Source organism: Rosa rugosa, chromosome 5 (genome assembly GCF_958449725.1).
Source record: "Rosa rugosa chromosome 5, drRosRugo1.1, whole genome shotgun sequence".
NCBI classification, from domain to species: domain Eukaryota; kingdom Viridiplantae; phylum Streptophyta; class Magnoliopsida; order Rosales; family Rosaceae; genus Rosa; species Rosa rugosa.
Window position 1 is genome coordinate 12,001,916 of NC_084824.1, and position 14,971 is coordinate 12,016,886.

Here is a 14,971-nt window from a genome sequence, read left to right on the forward strand (position 1 = left end):
CAAGTTAGGATTGGGTTTGTCAAACAGAAATAAACACCAAGTAACAGAGAGCAGACCAGATGCTGAGAACAAAAAAATTAAGACGCCCTAATAAAAATAAATTTAACTGATTCTGATCAAGACGATGACTTGATAATGATGGAATATATTAATATTTGTTAGCAATTTGAAACTGTTATATCAATACCTACGGTCTAAGCAATTAGGCAGCAATAGCTCTCAGAGAAAGAGATACTTGTTAGCCTGAAATTGAAGCCAACAAACAAAAGAGAAACAAATGAACGAACTTATTAGAGAAGAACAGTGGACTGACTGCAATTGCACGCTCTAGACTAGGTTTACTTCTCAGTAGTAAAAAGACCAAAGTCAAAATGCCCTGGAATTAGCTTCTGCTGCTAGCTAGGGATCTGATTTCATGAACCCAAAAATGCCTAGCTACAGAAGGCTTCAAGATGGGGCTGGTACTATATATACACTGATCTCATCTTAGTTAGCCATGGAACTATGGAAGTATGGTCAATCGCACGATCTAGCCCCAAGAAGAGATCAATGTATACATGGCTCAAGTCAAGCAGTCATGTATTAGACTATTAGATCTCTTTTAGTATTTAGATTTGCTGTCTCTAAAGAGAAACACATTAAATATATACAACAATGCTTGTCACTTGGATGTTCTTTTTTGGTATATATTTTGAAGACAAAAATGAAAAATTCATATGCAACAAAGAGTCGACTATGTTGACTATGCAATGCTTTCAATCAGTTGCACTATTTGAAGCAAGCATATAAGGCCGTTGAGGTGGACCATAAACATATGTGCAGCAAGAAAATGAAAGCACGATTGGCAAGTGAATTTGATGGATATATTATGAAGATAAAACTTTTTACTCGAAAAACTTTTCTTTCTCCTTTTCAATATGTAAGTAACCATTCATATCAAGCTACAGTCTTTATTTTAAGATTCATAAACAACCCAAACCCAGAAATAAACAGCAAGAACTGAGCAGATAACAGAAATAACGTCACAAACTAAATCACTAACAAAGTAACTGGAAGTCTGGAATCATTGATGAGCGCATTGGACACCGGCATTTCCATGCATGTCCTCATCTTCCTCATATGCCTCTTGAGACTGCTTTGCTTTCTTTTTTCTCATTTCGTCCTCCATGTTCACATCATACAGCGTAGTCTCATCGCATTCGTCTAGCTCCTTATCAATAAGCGGTGACTAGTCAGACCCGCAAGGCAGCACAGCCTCCAGTACCTTGCACAGTTCTGGGTTCAAGGAATTTGGGTACTTAACAGTGAACTGGACATACAACTTGCCCTTAATAAATGGATTCGAGTAGATTGGCATGCCTTCATCATGTATAGCTTTGCACCGATTAGGGTTGACAACTTCTCCAGGTTGAGACCTAATCAGAAGCTGCCTACCGTCCAAATGTGTCAACCTAAATTGGAACCCACAGAGTGCCTCCTTTAGGGACAATGTATGCTTAAATATTAGGTCATCCCCCTCTCGCTTAAACTTGGGATGCTCCTTCTGTTGGACAACAATAACAATATTACCTGTGATGGTATTAGGCGCTTCGTGAGCTTCGCCAGGGAATATGATCTTCTGCCCGTTTTTCATTCCTATCTCCACATGGACTTCCAATATTTTCTTCTCCAGTACAACCTTGTCACCCTTGCACTGCTGGCAGCGGTCCTTTGCACTGATGGTCTGGCCAGTGCCCTTGCACTCATAGCAGTACTGCTGCGTTCGCTGCGTCAAATTTTGGCTTAAATGGCGTACAATGACTTTATAACCATGCCCTTGGCAACCACGGCACGTCCATGAAGCGCCTGACTTTGACCCTTTGCCCTTGCACTTGGTGCAGATCTTGTTGCGAGTGACAGCAAGCTTTCTGGTTGTGCCAGTGTAGAGATCTTGAAGAGAAACCTTGAGGTGATAGATCCCATCCTCTCCCCTTCTCTGCCTCCGGCCTTCCGATTTGGTGGTGTAATCGCTCCTCATTTTGATACCCCCCAAACATCTTAATAAGATGATCTTCTCATGTATTTTGCGCAGAAACGAAAGAAGATTCATTTGATTTTCCCAAGCAGTCGAAAGTACTAGTACTTGAGTTTGTTGTTCCAAAGGAGGCCGTTATTTATAGAGAATAGAATGAGGTACGCTAGACCTAGCTAAGAGACCTAGGAAATGTAACCTATCTAAGAAAACAAAACAGAATCCAATTGAGAATAAAACGTTGTCCCACTAGAAAAACTGCAATCTCTCCTGATGAATCTTGAACCTTCTTATCCATTGTGGTCAATTTTCTCAAGTCTAATCATTTTTTTTTGGTCCTTGACCCAAAGCACCAAAATTGAACAAAAATATCTCACTTACCCCAACAACAAATTTTTATTCTTACTTACCCTGTTTAAAGCAAAATAACAGTTTTACCCTTAGCTTAACTAATTAATTACATGTACCCTCTATGCCTCTCTCTTTCTCTCTCTACTTTCTCCACGATCTGCTCTCTCTCTCTCTCTCTCTCTCCCTCCCTCACACCGGATCCTTCCTTGGATTCATTTACGAGTCTTCCTGCTCCGATCGAGCCACTCTGAAAGCGGAAGTACTAGTCCATGGCAGAAGACGGCGTCGGCGGTGGCGGCATTTCGATCGAGAAGCATCATCACCACCAAATCAGGCCTGAGATCGGCGAGTTTTGTTTGTTGTCTGTTTGAAGGAGTTTGACCGGAGGCTCAGCTTCCCCAACATCCTAAGATTCACGAGCGAGTCACTGAGTCGGCCGCCGAGTTGGAGGCGAGGCAAGCGGAGCTCGGAGACCCGAGTAGTATCGTCGCAAAAGATGCAGCGCCAATCGCAGGGAGCGGAGGGCGTGGAGAAATCCCAGCAGTTCCATGCGCCAATCGGATCCTGGAGGTTGAGCGTGAAGGAGGGCGTGGATCTTGGATGGGCTTTCGGGGTTGCGCTGGGCGGGCAGGGAAAGAAGGGTGCGCCGCAAAGCATGAGAAAGAAAAGAAGAAGCACATCCATAATGGGTTTTGATTGTTATAGTTCTCGGGTGGTTGGGGTTTTTGCAGAAAAGCCATTTGCGATGCATTTCCGTAGGTTCATTAGTCTTTCTTGTCTATTTGTTTGTTGTCATCACGGTTGGCGTTGTGCTATGTAGATACACATTGCATTGGATGTGAATGTGGACAGGGCAGAGCATGTGCTTATATGTGCCCAAATTTTATTTTTTTTAAGTAATGGGACAGAAGGAAAGAAAAAAAGTTTTGAATGTCTATTGCCCTGCAATAGACGTTTTAAAATTGATATAATTTCTTCATTTTTTCTTTAATCAAAGTTTTATTTGTCTAATTTTAGGAATATTAGTTCTCATTCTGGCTATCGAAAGTTCTATTGAGGGGTAATAGGCGTCTATTGGGGGGCAATAGAATTTTATTGTCCCTCTATTTGGGGGCAATAGATGTTTTTAGAAAATTTCGGTGGGCAGCGATCGGTGATCGGATTTCGGCGACCGGTGACCGGCTCCGGCGAAGTCTTCTATGGGTTCTCTCTCTTCCATTTTCTCTCTCTCTCTAAGTAACAAAGGGATGAGGGTAAAATGGTATTAAAAAAAAATAAAAAAACAAAAAAAAAACCTTAATGGGGTATTAGGGAAGACCTCCTTAGAGTGTTTTGGGTAAGAGGGAATTAAATAAACTTAATGGGGTAAGTGAGAAAAAAAATCTCTAGAAATGGGGTAAATGGACAAAAACCCTTTTTTTTTTTTTTACACGATGCAATGCGGCTATAATTTTTTTTTTAAGAGTGCTTCTATTCATACCTCCTCATTTAGCTTTTGGACCTTTTCCAATTTTTGTAATAATTAAATCCCTATTTTACCCTTTTAACAAAATTTACAAAAAAAAAAATCATATTGCAGCAGACTTCGTCTCTCTCTACCTTGTCCTCAGTTCTACTTCATTATCTTCCTAATTCTCCTGCTCCACGATAAACCCTTCAATATCTTCCTTTTTATTAATTTTTCTCAGGAATGAATGATCTATGACCAATGCAAACTCTTACATTTGGTTACCAAAATCAATAGTTATAATTAAATGAAACAAATGAATTATTTAAACATCTTACACTCCCAAAATTACACAAAGATAGAATTATTCATCATTTCAAAAAATTCCCAAAAACAAAGAAATCCATATTCATATTTGTTCCCAGTCTCCACCATATCAGATCCAATACAAAACCATTAAAACACATCGATTAATATATTCTTTGCTAGAATATTGGAAATGCAATTCTATAGTACAACCCATTTGAGCTTTCTTCACAATGATCAAAGTCGCACGCCAAGGGTAGAGAGAAACGACTATGTTGGAAATTCTTTTTTTTCTTTTCCTACAGCCTACAGGGGTAAAATGGGGATTAGATTTTAACAAAAATCAAAGGAGGTCCAAAGACTAAATGAGGAGGTATGAATAGAATTATAGAAACACTTTTTTTAATGTAAAATAAAATAATTATTTGATGTTTGGTCCCTATAGTTATGTTAAAATCCTAGCGGTTTACGAACAAGGGTTGGCAGGATTGGCAAAAGCAAGGATCTTGCCTTGGTTGGCACCCCCATCCAAGGTTTGAGCCTCATAGTTGTTAATTTATCCCTTATTGGTAGGTTGCTGAGTGTCAAGGTCTTGCAGGGCCCATGTGAACGCTGGTGAAACGTGACAACTTCACGGGTGTCTAAGTCATCTCGTAGGCTTGATTGCGGATGCCTGCGGGTCCTACTACTTGACCACTTCAATGTGGTAGTGTGGGCTTTGGGACATTGCGGGGTCTGTCTACTTCCAATTGTAACCGGCTCGGGGCCCAAATGTTAGTTGGGCTCCTGCCAAGGCCTGTCTCAAGTAATTGGGCCAATGGTTGATCATAATGTTCCTGGGTCGGGGGACCTGCCTCCCCCCTCCCAAAAACTCATTTCCGAAAAAAAAAGAAGAATCCTAGCAGTTTTAGAACTCCTATCTTATGCTTTCATCCTAACTTTAGTGGCTGATGTTCAGGTCCAAATTGCAACATCATTCTAATTTGGGAACCCTGTTTTCGGATATTCTGCCACTTAACTATGTGTTCTAGATCCTTATAAATTGCGTATGCTTCATGCTGTGGAATTTTTACTTTACAAACATCTATTCTGTGAATTGAAGAGGAGGATTTGGCCAGAGAAGGTGTTTGAGTAAATGGCATATACACAAGCCACCCGTTTGAGTAAATGGCATCTGTTTAGTATTTACAGCCTTATATTCTGTGAATATACAACGACCGTTGTTCAATATTTAGATCTTAATGAGCTTTTTTTTTTTTTTTTTTTTTTTGAAAAATTAGGACCCCGACCGAGACTATTTATTATAAACTTCGAACCGAAACTGAATCGTTATTCACAAAACTTATATAACAAGGCCCAGATCACATCGGCCGAGCCGAGATGAGACAAGCTGGGCTGGACTTTCAGGCTAAAATGTCCGGGCCTTGACATAACTCTTTTTCTCCCCATTACGAGTGCAATTCAAGCGAAGGCTTCAATAATAAGTTTTTTTTTTTTTTCTTTCTTACATTTTAAAAGAGGATCAAAGGGTTTCACTCTTGCTCCCATGGTGACTTGAACCCATGACTTCGTACATAGGTAGTGGGTGCTCTAACCACTGAGCTAACACCACTTCAATAATAAGTGATTGGCTTTATACCTTTTAGGCTTTTAGCATATAGATACCTCTCGTCCTGGTCTGTCTCCAATATAGTCCAAGCTAGTCCTATATGTTGAGCTACTTGTGTTTGTTGGGCATGGAACTTTAGGTATAATTGGTATATATTACATTTCCGGTGAATTAATGCAGCCAATGACTCTTAAACCCTAAACTGCATGTACTTTTGGTGATGCCCATTCTCCTCTTATATTATTGGGAAAATCCGCTTCCCACTTCTGTAGCTCCTGAAAATGGTGAAGGTGTGCATCAAGGGTTCCTCTTTTTAATATTCTGTTGTTCTTGTAGCAAATAATAATAAAATAAATACAGACTAAATTCAGTTTAGTCTCAAATTTGTTTTTTTAATCACGATCGTCCCTGCATTTTCAATTTCCACCACCCACGTCAAAATTTCAAAATTGCCTCAATTTGTGACCTCACAAGCTGACTTGGCAAGACATGAGGGCCCATTTTTCAGCCTTTCAACCCCCTAGAAGGGTAAAATGGACGTTTAACCTCAATAATCTCAAAAATGAAAATGAAAATTCTCTTCCTCTCTATTTCTCTCACTATTTTCCCCAAGTGAAAGAACTTGGGCACTGCTTCCCATCTCCTTTTAATTAGATCCAGTTCCTCTCTAATCCCCCTGCTTCTCCTCTCCCCTAATGACAACCCCCTCTTCTTATGCCTGGGTCTTTCCCGATGTCAATCATAATAAGCTCGCCGCAGGAGGAGGAGGCCAAGCTCTTCCCAAACCGACCCAGCAATAGCTGATTTGGTTTTCTAGTTCTCAAAGAAATCAAGATAAGATGTTACTTCCTTTTCGTACCAAGGTGTGGGATTGGAATTTTAACCATTCAAAAGCTTCGAGAATAATATAAAAACTTTGAGGACCCAGCAACGACTCCTTGCTTTTTGATCTGTAATCTCAACTCTCGCCGAGGTAATTGTGATCAATATTATGTCTTGATTTGGTTAATGGAGCTTGAGCTTGAGAGAGTTTGAATTTGAATATATGATGATATGCAAACAAATGGAAGTTCTTGATTCCAATGAGTATTGGGGGAAGATAGAGCAGTTCAGAAGTGGAGCGAAGCAGGAGATGATAATTAGGCGTAAAGGGGCCTTGTGGTCTCAGAAGAGCTGGTCCATGACGATGATGAGTTGGCAGATTCAAGTATATTTTGGTTAATCTAGAACATGTTCCAAGCTAAACCCATATAAGGGTTCACCAAATCTGCAATTTTTGCAGTTACTAATCCTAGATCCTTTGTGGAGAGATTGGTTGTGGAGTTTGTAGATCGGGTTGGGGCACCCAGGTTTTTTGTGGTCGGTGTGGGAGGGAGAGTCGATGATGATGGCAGCGCAGGGGCGGCTGAAGGAGGTGGTAGGTGGTTGAGTCATCGTCGTCTTCCATCTGAAACCACAGAGAGAGATAAAGGTCAAGTCTTTTAAGAAGAAGAATATGGGTAACAAAAGTAGTTTGGACATTTCGTCCGGACTGAGGGTCAAAGTCCCTCATGTCGGTGCCAAGTCAGCTTATGACATCACAAATGGAGGCAATTTTAAAATTTGGGCGGGGGTAATGGAAATTAGAAGTGCATGGATGATCGTATTTTAAAAAAATCACGGATCAAACTGATGTTTGTCCCAAAGTTGGAGGGGGCAAACTGAATTTAGTCCAATAAATAAAGAAGATGGCATCAACCCACAATTTTTGTTTTTTGTTTTTTAGAAACATGACAATTCATTAATTCAGCGGAATTACATAACAACTAGGGGGGATGACAGAAGAAGCTATCTTATCCTTTTAAGATCCTAAGATCTTGTGAGGCCCATCCAAAATAAAATCGACACTACCTATGGAAAATCAAAGGCACGAATATTGTAACTTTTCTTGGCTCATGTCTCAAACCAGAGATCCTACCAACTCCTTCCCAAAAAAGAAGAAAATCGCCAGAATATCAGACATTGAGTACTAGCTAAAATAAATTGAAATAAAAAGGAGAAAAACATACCTAAAGAGCGTAACAGCATTTGAAGCCCAAACCTTAGCCCATGAGACCCAAACCCAGTTAGAGACCCAAAGCAGCCAAAACTTGCTAAGGGCACCCCGAACAGTACCCACCACGACAACAATATTGTTGCCGCAACCTGCATTGATCCAGCCACCACCTGCGTCGCAGTCGCCGTCGCCACCACCACCAGTAAAGCAGCTATGATGCAGCCGCTACAGCAAAAATCGGTGTTCAAAAAAACAATCCCAAACCGGAACCGCTCTAAACACCACCGTAGCACCCTTTCCAGGTTCCGTCGCCATCGCTCAACCTACCATTGATAACGTCCTAAGAAATCCTAGCAAAGCTATCATCCTCACTAGAGGCATCAACCCACAACTTAATTGTTTCTTATCCTCATCGAAAAAAAATTGTTTCTTATTTATTGGTATGTGAGAAGAAGAATAGTACCAAATTAAGAAACAAAAATGACAGCAAGGCTTGAATGGTTTACAAGTGTATAACTCGATCTCTGGTCAGAGGATTAGATAATAACACCTTTTTCTGTACCTAGATAACAAGCTATATTTCCAACTGTATGAGCAGCATCAGAGCCATCGAGTGACCGAACAAACATTCAAACAAGGTCTAATATGTAACGGATACCTAAACTAATTAATTTGTAGCAAACTAATAATGCCGCTCAGTGATGAAAATAAGAATCAACAAAATGCTCTCGTTCTAGGGTTGGCTCTTCGCCCCCTTCCTCTGGGTGGTGCTTGTGGGGTTGCTTCAGAGCCTCAGCCGTGAGGTTGGATTAGCGGGTTGCGGCTGATGGTCGTCGACGTTGCTGTCGTTGCAGGTGCTGCCATGGCTGCTATTAGCTACTGAGGCGCAGGTCGGGTATGTGCCTAAGTTGTGACATAGATTTGGACCTTAACCACCCATATATTTGTCAGTTATTGTAGACATTGGATTTGAGGATGACGTGCTTTGCAATCAAAAATTAATTTGTAATTGTTAAGAGTTGTCTCAATTCTTAATTTCTTATAAAACACAATTGTAAAGGTCCCTATTTTTCATATCATTTCAGAACTTAACTACCTTAAAAATAGTTGACTCTTTCATGTCATATCACCACATGAATGCATTGAGCATTCAAAAAGTATTACCCATCACATGAACATGTATGATCACTCTGGACAGTACTTAAACGAATGGCTGACTAACTAATCCTAAGAGATACTTAACTAATTAAAAGAGGGGGCATTTCATTATATACCCAATTTCGAGAAAATTTAATGGAAAAAACCCACCTATTATTTCTTTTCAATCTACACCCAATTATTGCCAACTATGATAAAATATTAGATTTCATTTTTAGAAGAATTACACAAATTGCCATAATTTAAATATGACAGACATAAGTCAACTAGCAAAATTAACGTCATCTTTTTTTTTTTTTTGAAAGGAAATTTGTTTGGCTCCAATTTTGCTGCAGCTGGTCAACAGTCTCTTTTCTTGCGCGGGCGTGCCAGCACCGTTCGGGTGCGGTCGTCGGGGGTGTCCCTTGACCTGACTTCTTTCAAGCGATTGTAGACGAGGAGAGCACCAACCTCGTCGTGGGATTCTTTCTGCCTCGTGGTGAGGACTTTGCTGAAGTTTCTTCTTGTTCACAAGTCGATACTCAATATTGCAGATTGAGCAGAGCGAAATCACCGGGAAGTATTGAGATCTTGCTAAAGCGTGACTTTAGCTTGGCTGGGTTGCTAGGGCGTTACCTTTGCTTGGCTGGTTCTGTAACCGTTGTGGTCGCGGCACTACCGTCGGCTCCCGAGGAGACTAGGACCGAAGCACGTTGACAGAGGGTTTGGTGGCACTGAAAGTCGGCTTCTGAGAAGACTAGGACTAGGAGTGTGATCACCGCTAAGAGAAAGAGAAGGAGAGGAGTTGCTCTTAGAGAGGTTTGCTCTAGAGAGAACTTAGATCATCTTAGAGATGTTGTTGTTGTATGTGAATGGGTGTCTGTGTTTGGTCGTGGTACTACAATCGGCTCTCGAGGAGACTAGGACCGAAGTACGTTGACAGAGGGTTTGGTGGCACTAAAAGTCGGCTTCTGAGAAGACTAGGACTAGGAGTGTGATCACCGGTAAGAGAAAGAGAAGGAGAGGAGTTGCTCTTAGAGAGGTTGCTCTAGAGAGAACTTAGATCATCTTAGAGATGTTTTGATGTTGTGTTGTGAATGAGTGTTTTTAGAATGAGAGGAGAAGGTGTTTATATAGGGAAGAAAAAGAAGAGTGAAATGATGAGTGGAAGAAAAATAATGAAAGTGGAGTATGAAAGTGATTTGTAAAATATGGAAAAGATAGAGAAATGATGAAATGAAAGCAAGGCATAAAGGTGCAAAAACATGGAAGTGATGATGATCTATTAAAGAGATTGTTGTAGAAAAATATATCCAAGGAAAAAAAGAAAAGCATCTAGCTTTCTTCATGTGGGTAGGAAACATGAACATGTGAATATTGAGCTGGTTTTAGGTCAGTTTCTGTCCCTTTATTCCTTCAATTATTTCTCCAACAAGCCTTCAGAATGAGCCTTCGACTTTTTCATAAAAAATGTTCCACTATGAGTGTAGATCATCCTGACAAATTTTTAGAGCTTTATTTCATGCGGTTCGGCTGGAAATGCTGCTGGACCTCTTACAGGTCCAGTTTTCCAGTTTTGCTTCTGTAGAAAATTGGACTGATTGTTTGAAGGCCTTCCACTCAAATCTAGCTCTGACATTCTTCATAAGAAATGATCCTTGGGCTTTCTAGAATTAATCTGGAAAGTTTTAGCACATTTCGATTTCATTTGGTTAGTCTGCCACCCCTCCTTCCTTGTCTAGCTCGGTTTTTCCTAGCCGAAGTAGGAAAATATGCTAAAGTTGACTTGTCATACTTCCATAGTAGGCTTTATTTAGCCTCTAAATATATATTTCGAGCTTGTTGACAATATATAGCTTGAGCCACTGACATTGGCTCAATTTCTCCAAGACGTGCCTTGTCAGGCCAAAATGTTCATTTTGGGTCCAAACAAAATTAACGTCATCTTTAAATACCTTAATTGTAAATCTTTTTTATTGGTCCCATTATTATTGCAATTTTCATTAAATTCATCATGATTGCTAGAATTATGGATCTTTTTTTACATAATTCAAAGATCCATAATTCTAGCCTCACTTTCATCTAATTACTTAGTAGGTAAATTAGAATTGTAGTAGTTGAGAGTAAAAAGCTATCATGGGATTAATATGACAATATACCTAAAAAGAAGAAGAAAGTAATCCAAGAACAAGATACATACCTTACAATTAGAAATCTTTTGAGAATATAGAGAGGCACCAAATGTGAGCCTAGGAGTGAAAACACAATAACAAAAGTTTTTTCCCCATTTCTTGACCCCATCTCAAATCCTTTTCTTTTCTTTAAGAACATTTCTTTAGTTGTTCTTCATAGACACAAGCGAGAAGTATCATACCTGCTTGCCCCCCGCCCTTTCTTTCAAGCAAGGAAAACATTTTCTCCCAGTGATTGAATCAAAATCTCTTTCCATCTTTTGAAACAATAATTGACCCCATCAAGGAAAAGAAAATTGAAAATCTATTCGAAAAGAAAATAGCTACATATAAGGAAAACAAGAATTGAAATTTGTGCTGGAAATGAACTACTATTGTAATGAGCATATATAGAAATATATACTCAACTCAGTAATCAAATATGGGGTAATGAAGAAATTAAGGACGTAATTGATTATGATAAAGTCAAAATGAATTGATTTTTTTGCTTAATATTTCAAATTCAAATGGATGATAAGATTAAGCAAGATACTTAATTTAACTCTCCATAATCAGAAGACGGGCATATTAGATATATCAAAGAATGAGAAAAACTATTAATTATAGATATATACTCTATATGGAGGTTTGCTTATGTAGAATGGGTGTAAATTGAAAGAAAAATATCTATGAGTTTTTCTCAATTTTAGCTTATATTTTTGGGTTTATATCTAATTTTATTAGGGATCTGATAACGTGCACTCACTGTTTATGTATATGACTGATCGATATAAGTGATTGAAGAATATATATAGTACTAATTAAAAGAATTGTACTATAAAAAAAGATGTATTGATTAAAAGAATTGGGGATCTGATAACGTGCACTCACCGTTCATATATATATAATACTGAATCGTAAAAAAAAAAAAAATATATATATATATATATATAATACTGATATAAGTGACATAGGAATGATAGGATTGATTCAAGACTAGAGGATCACAGTTCGATCAATATTAATTAAACATATTTGACCGTTGGTTGCAAGACACACACACACACAGTGATTAAATAATATAGTACCATGCCATAAAATTGATTCAAGACTAGAGGATCACAGTTCGATCAATTAATTAAACATATTTGACCGTCGGTTCCAATACACACACACACACACAGAGTAGTGAACCTACCGATTTTGTATAAAGAGCTAGCTGTCATAGACTGGATCGAAGTCGCCAACAAGTAGAGGTAGCCAGTGTCTTCTTATTTCCTGAGTAGAGGAGAGTCGGAGACTGAGAAAATGATATCCCGAATGACTATTTCTCCATTGACGAAGATTTTAGGGTTTCTTTTTCTTACTATTCTGTTCTTGCTGGTGGTTCATGGCGAGGTGCATCACTATGAATTTGTTGTAAGTGGACAGTATACTTTCGAGTTCAATACTCGATCTCACACTCGTATATACAAACTGGTGATTTAGCAGCTGTTTATATGTGTACTAATTGGTTTACATTTTAATGTTTAGGTTAGGGAGAAGAACTTCACTAGGCTATGTGAAACAAAGAGCATGCTAGTCGTAAATGACAGCTTTCCAGGTCCGGAGATACGAGTTCGCAAAGGAGACACGGTTTATGTAAATGTTCATAACCAAGGATATTATGGTTTCAGTATTCACTGGTATTTTAAATCACCTGTCTCTTGCATTCATGCATCACCTGCATGTCATATATATTGCTTAGGGAGAATTTCACAAATGGTCATTTAACTATGACTCATTCGACATTTTGGTCACTCAAGTTTCAAATATATCACTTTAGTCACTCAACTATTACTCTGTCAATCACTTTAGTCACCCAAGGTGCATTTTATCTCACTTTAATCACTTCTCCGAATCATTCTAATACAGATTTATCAATTTATCACAATTGATTGGACGAAAATATCATTAATATTGTAGCAAATAATTTTTTTTTAATGAAAAAAATTAACGAAGTGACTAAAGTGAATAACAAAGTTAAAGTTGAGTGACCAAAGTGATATATTTAAAAGGTGAGTGACTAAAATGTCGAATAGGTAAAAGTTGAGTGACCATTTGTGATATTCTCCCGATTGCTTATAATCAGAGCCTGTTCTTAACAAGTTCCAAGTGCGATGTATTGTGAATAACAGAGTTAAAGTTGAGTGACCAAAGTGATATATTTAAGAGGTGAGTGACTAAAGTGTCGAATAGGTAAAAGTTGAGTGATCATTTGTGATATTCTCCCTATTGCTTATAATTAATCAGAGCTTGTTCTTAACAAGTTCCAATACATGTGCGATGACACATGTCTCTTAATTCTTTCAAAGGGCTTTAGTCACTCCTCTCTCTTTCCAATGCATCGATAAAACATGAACATAATTTAGTTCTCACAAAGAGATATGTACATGCATGGAGTTAGACAGCCGAGAAATCCATGGTCAGATGGTCCATAATTTATAACACAATGTCCAATTTCTCCCGGGTCTAATTTTACTTATGAAGTCATATTGTCCGAAGAAGAAAGAATTCTATGGTGGCATGCTCATAGTGATTGGACAAGAGCGTTCGTTCAAGGTGCCATTGTCATCTTGCCTGCTGTTGGAACCACATTTCAATTTCCTCAACCAGATGAAGATGAGATCATTGTGTTGGGTATGCAAAACTAATCAAAGTCCAGACTTCAAAGTTCAGATACAACAACTTTTATGTATACATTGGTACTGGTTTACTGGCGAACCCGTCATTCGGTCTGACGGGGTCCGGACCCCCTCCCTCCCCCAGCTTTTCGGCAGATACATATAAGTATATATTATTATTAATTAAACTAATGATTTATGTATGTCCCCCCCCACCCCAAATTCAATTGTACATAAATATATAATATACTAAGTTACTAACTCTCCCACTCTCTAAACCCACCCACGTGATTGTCATATTTAAACAAATAAAAACAATAATAATAGTTTATAAAGAACTAATAAAAGGAACTCTCCCACTCTCTAAACCCACCCACGTGATTGTCATATTTAAACAAATAAAAACAATAATAATAGTTTATAAAGAACTAATAAAATAAGAGAAGAAAGTCAATATAGTAATAAATAAGTATTCTTGTATGATTAGGATTCTGACAGCCGGGCTTTTTGCTTGTGTATGCACTCAAAGTGCATTGTCTGCTCTAGGTAAGCGGCGAGTTCGTTGCTTCGTCAAGTGGTCGTTGCCTCCTAGTAGTAGGGTGAGACTAAGTGTTGTCGGATTTATGTTCCGGCGGCAACATAGTGGGGAAGCTGTGCTTATGGTAATTATGCTATGTTGTAATCGGGTTACATATCGAGTTATTTTTCCGTTATGTCACCGCTATGTTGAAGCAAATAGAGTCGCCAGTGGAGCGCTCTTTGCTAGTTGGTGCCTAGTTGAATACAATTATTTGGTAGAGACGCATGATAGTTTTTCAGGACATTCTCTAGATGCTTATTGTAATCAGGGGTTCAGGCTTAATGTCCCCCCCTTGTATTCGACAGTTTTATTAATCAAGGTTTGAGGGCAACCGCACAAGCCCTTTATTAAAAAAAAAAAACAAAAAGGATTCTGACAGCTATCTATATAAGTTGGGGCTTGCAATCCCTCTTTTCTACTGTGATCGAAAAAAAAATCCCACTTTCTACTCTGTCACCTATTTTTCTCTCTCTAATTTGTAGCAACCGAATTGTGAAAGGTGCGATATCCTTCTTCTTCTTTTTGTTTTTTTTTGTGCTGTATTATATTTTTTCCCTTTTTTTTATGCTTCTGTTCGATTGATTTTATTTGAATACCCATTGTTAATATGCAATTTTTTTTTTGATTTGTAGATGAAAAAGTCATCCACACAGAAGACACT

General features: G+C 38.6%; 1 pseudogene; it reads right to left on the reverse strand.

The window, feature by feature from the left end:
* Nucleotides 1-1,063: 1,063 nt before the first annotated feature.
* Nucleotides 1,064-2,038, reverse strand: LOC133712980 (dnaJ protein homolog; annotated as a pseudogene).
* Nucleotides 2,039-14,971: the final 12,933 nt, after the last annotated feature.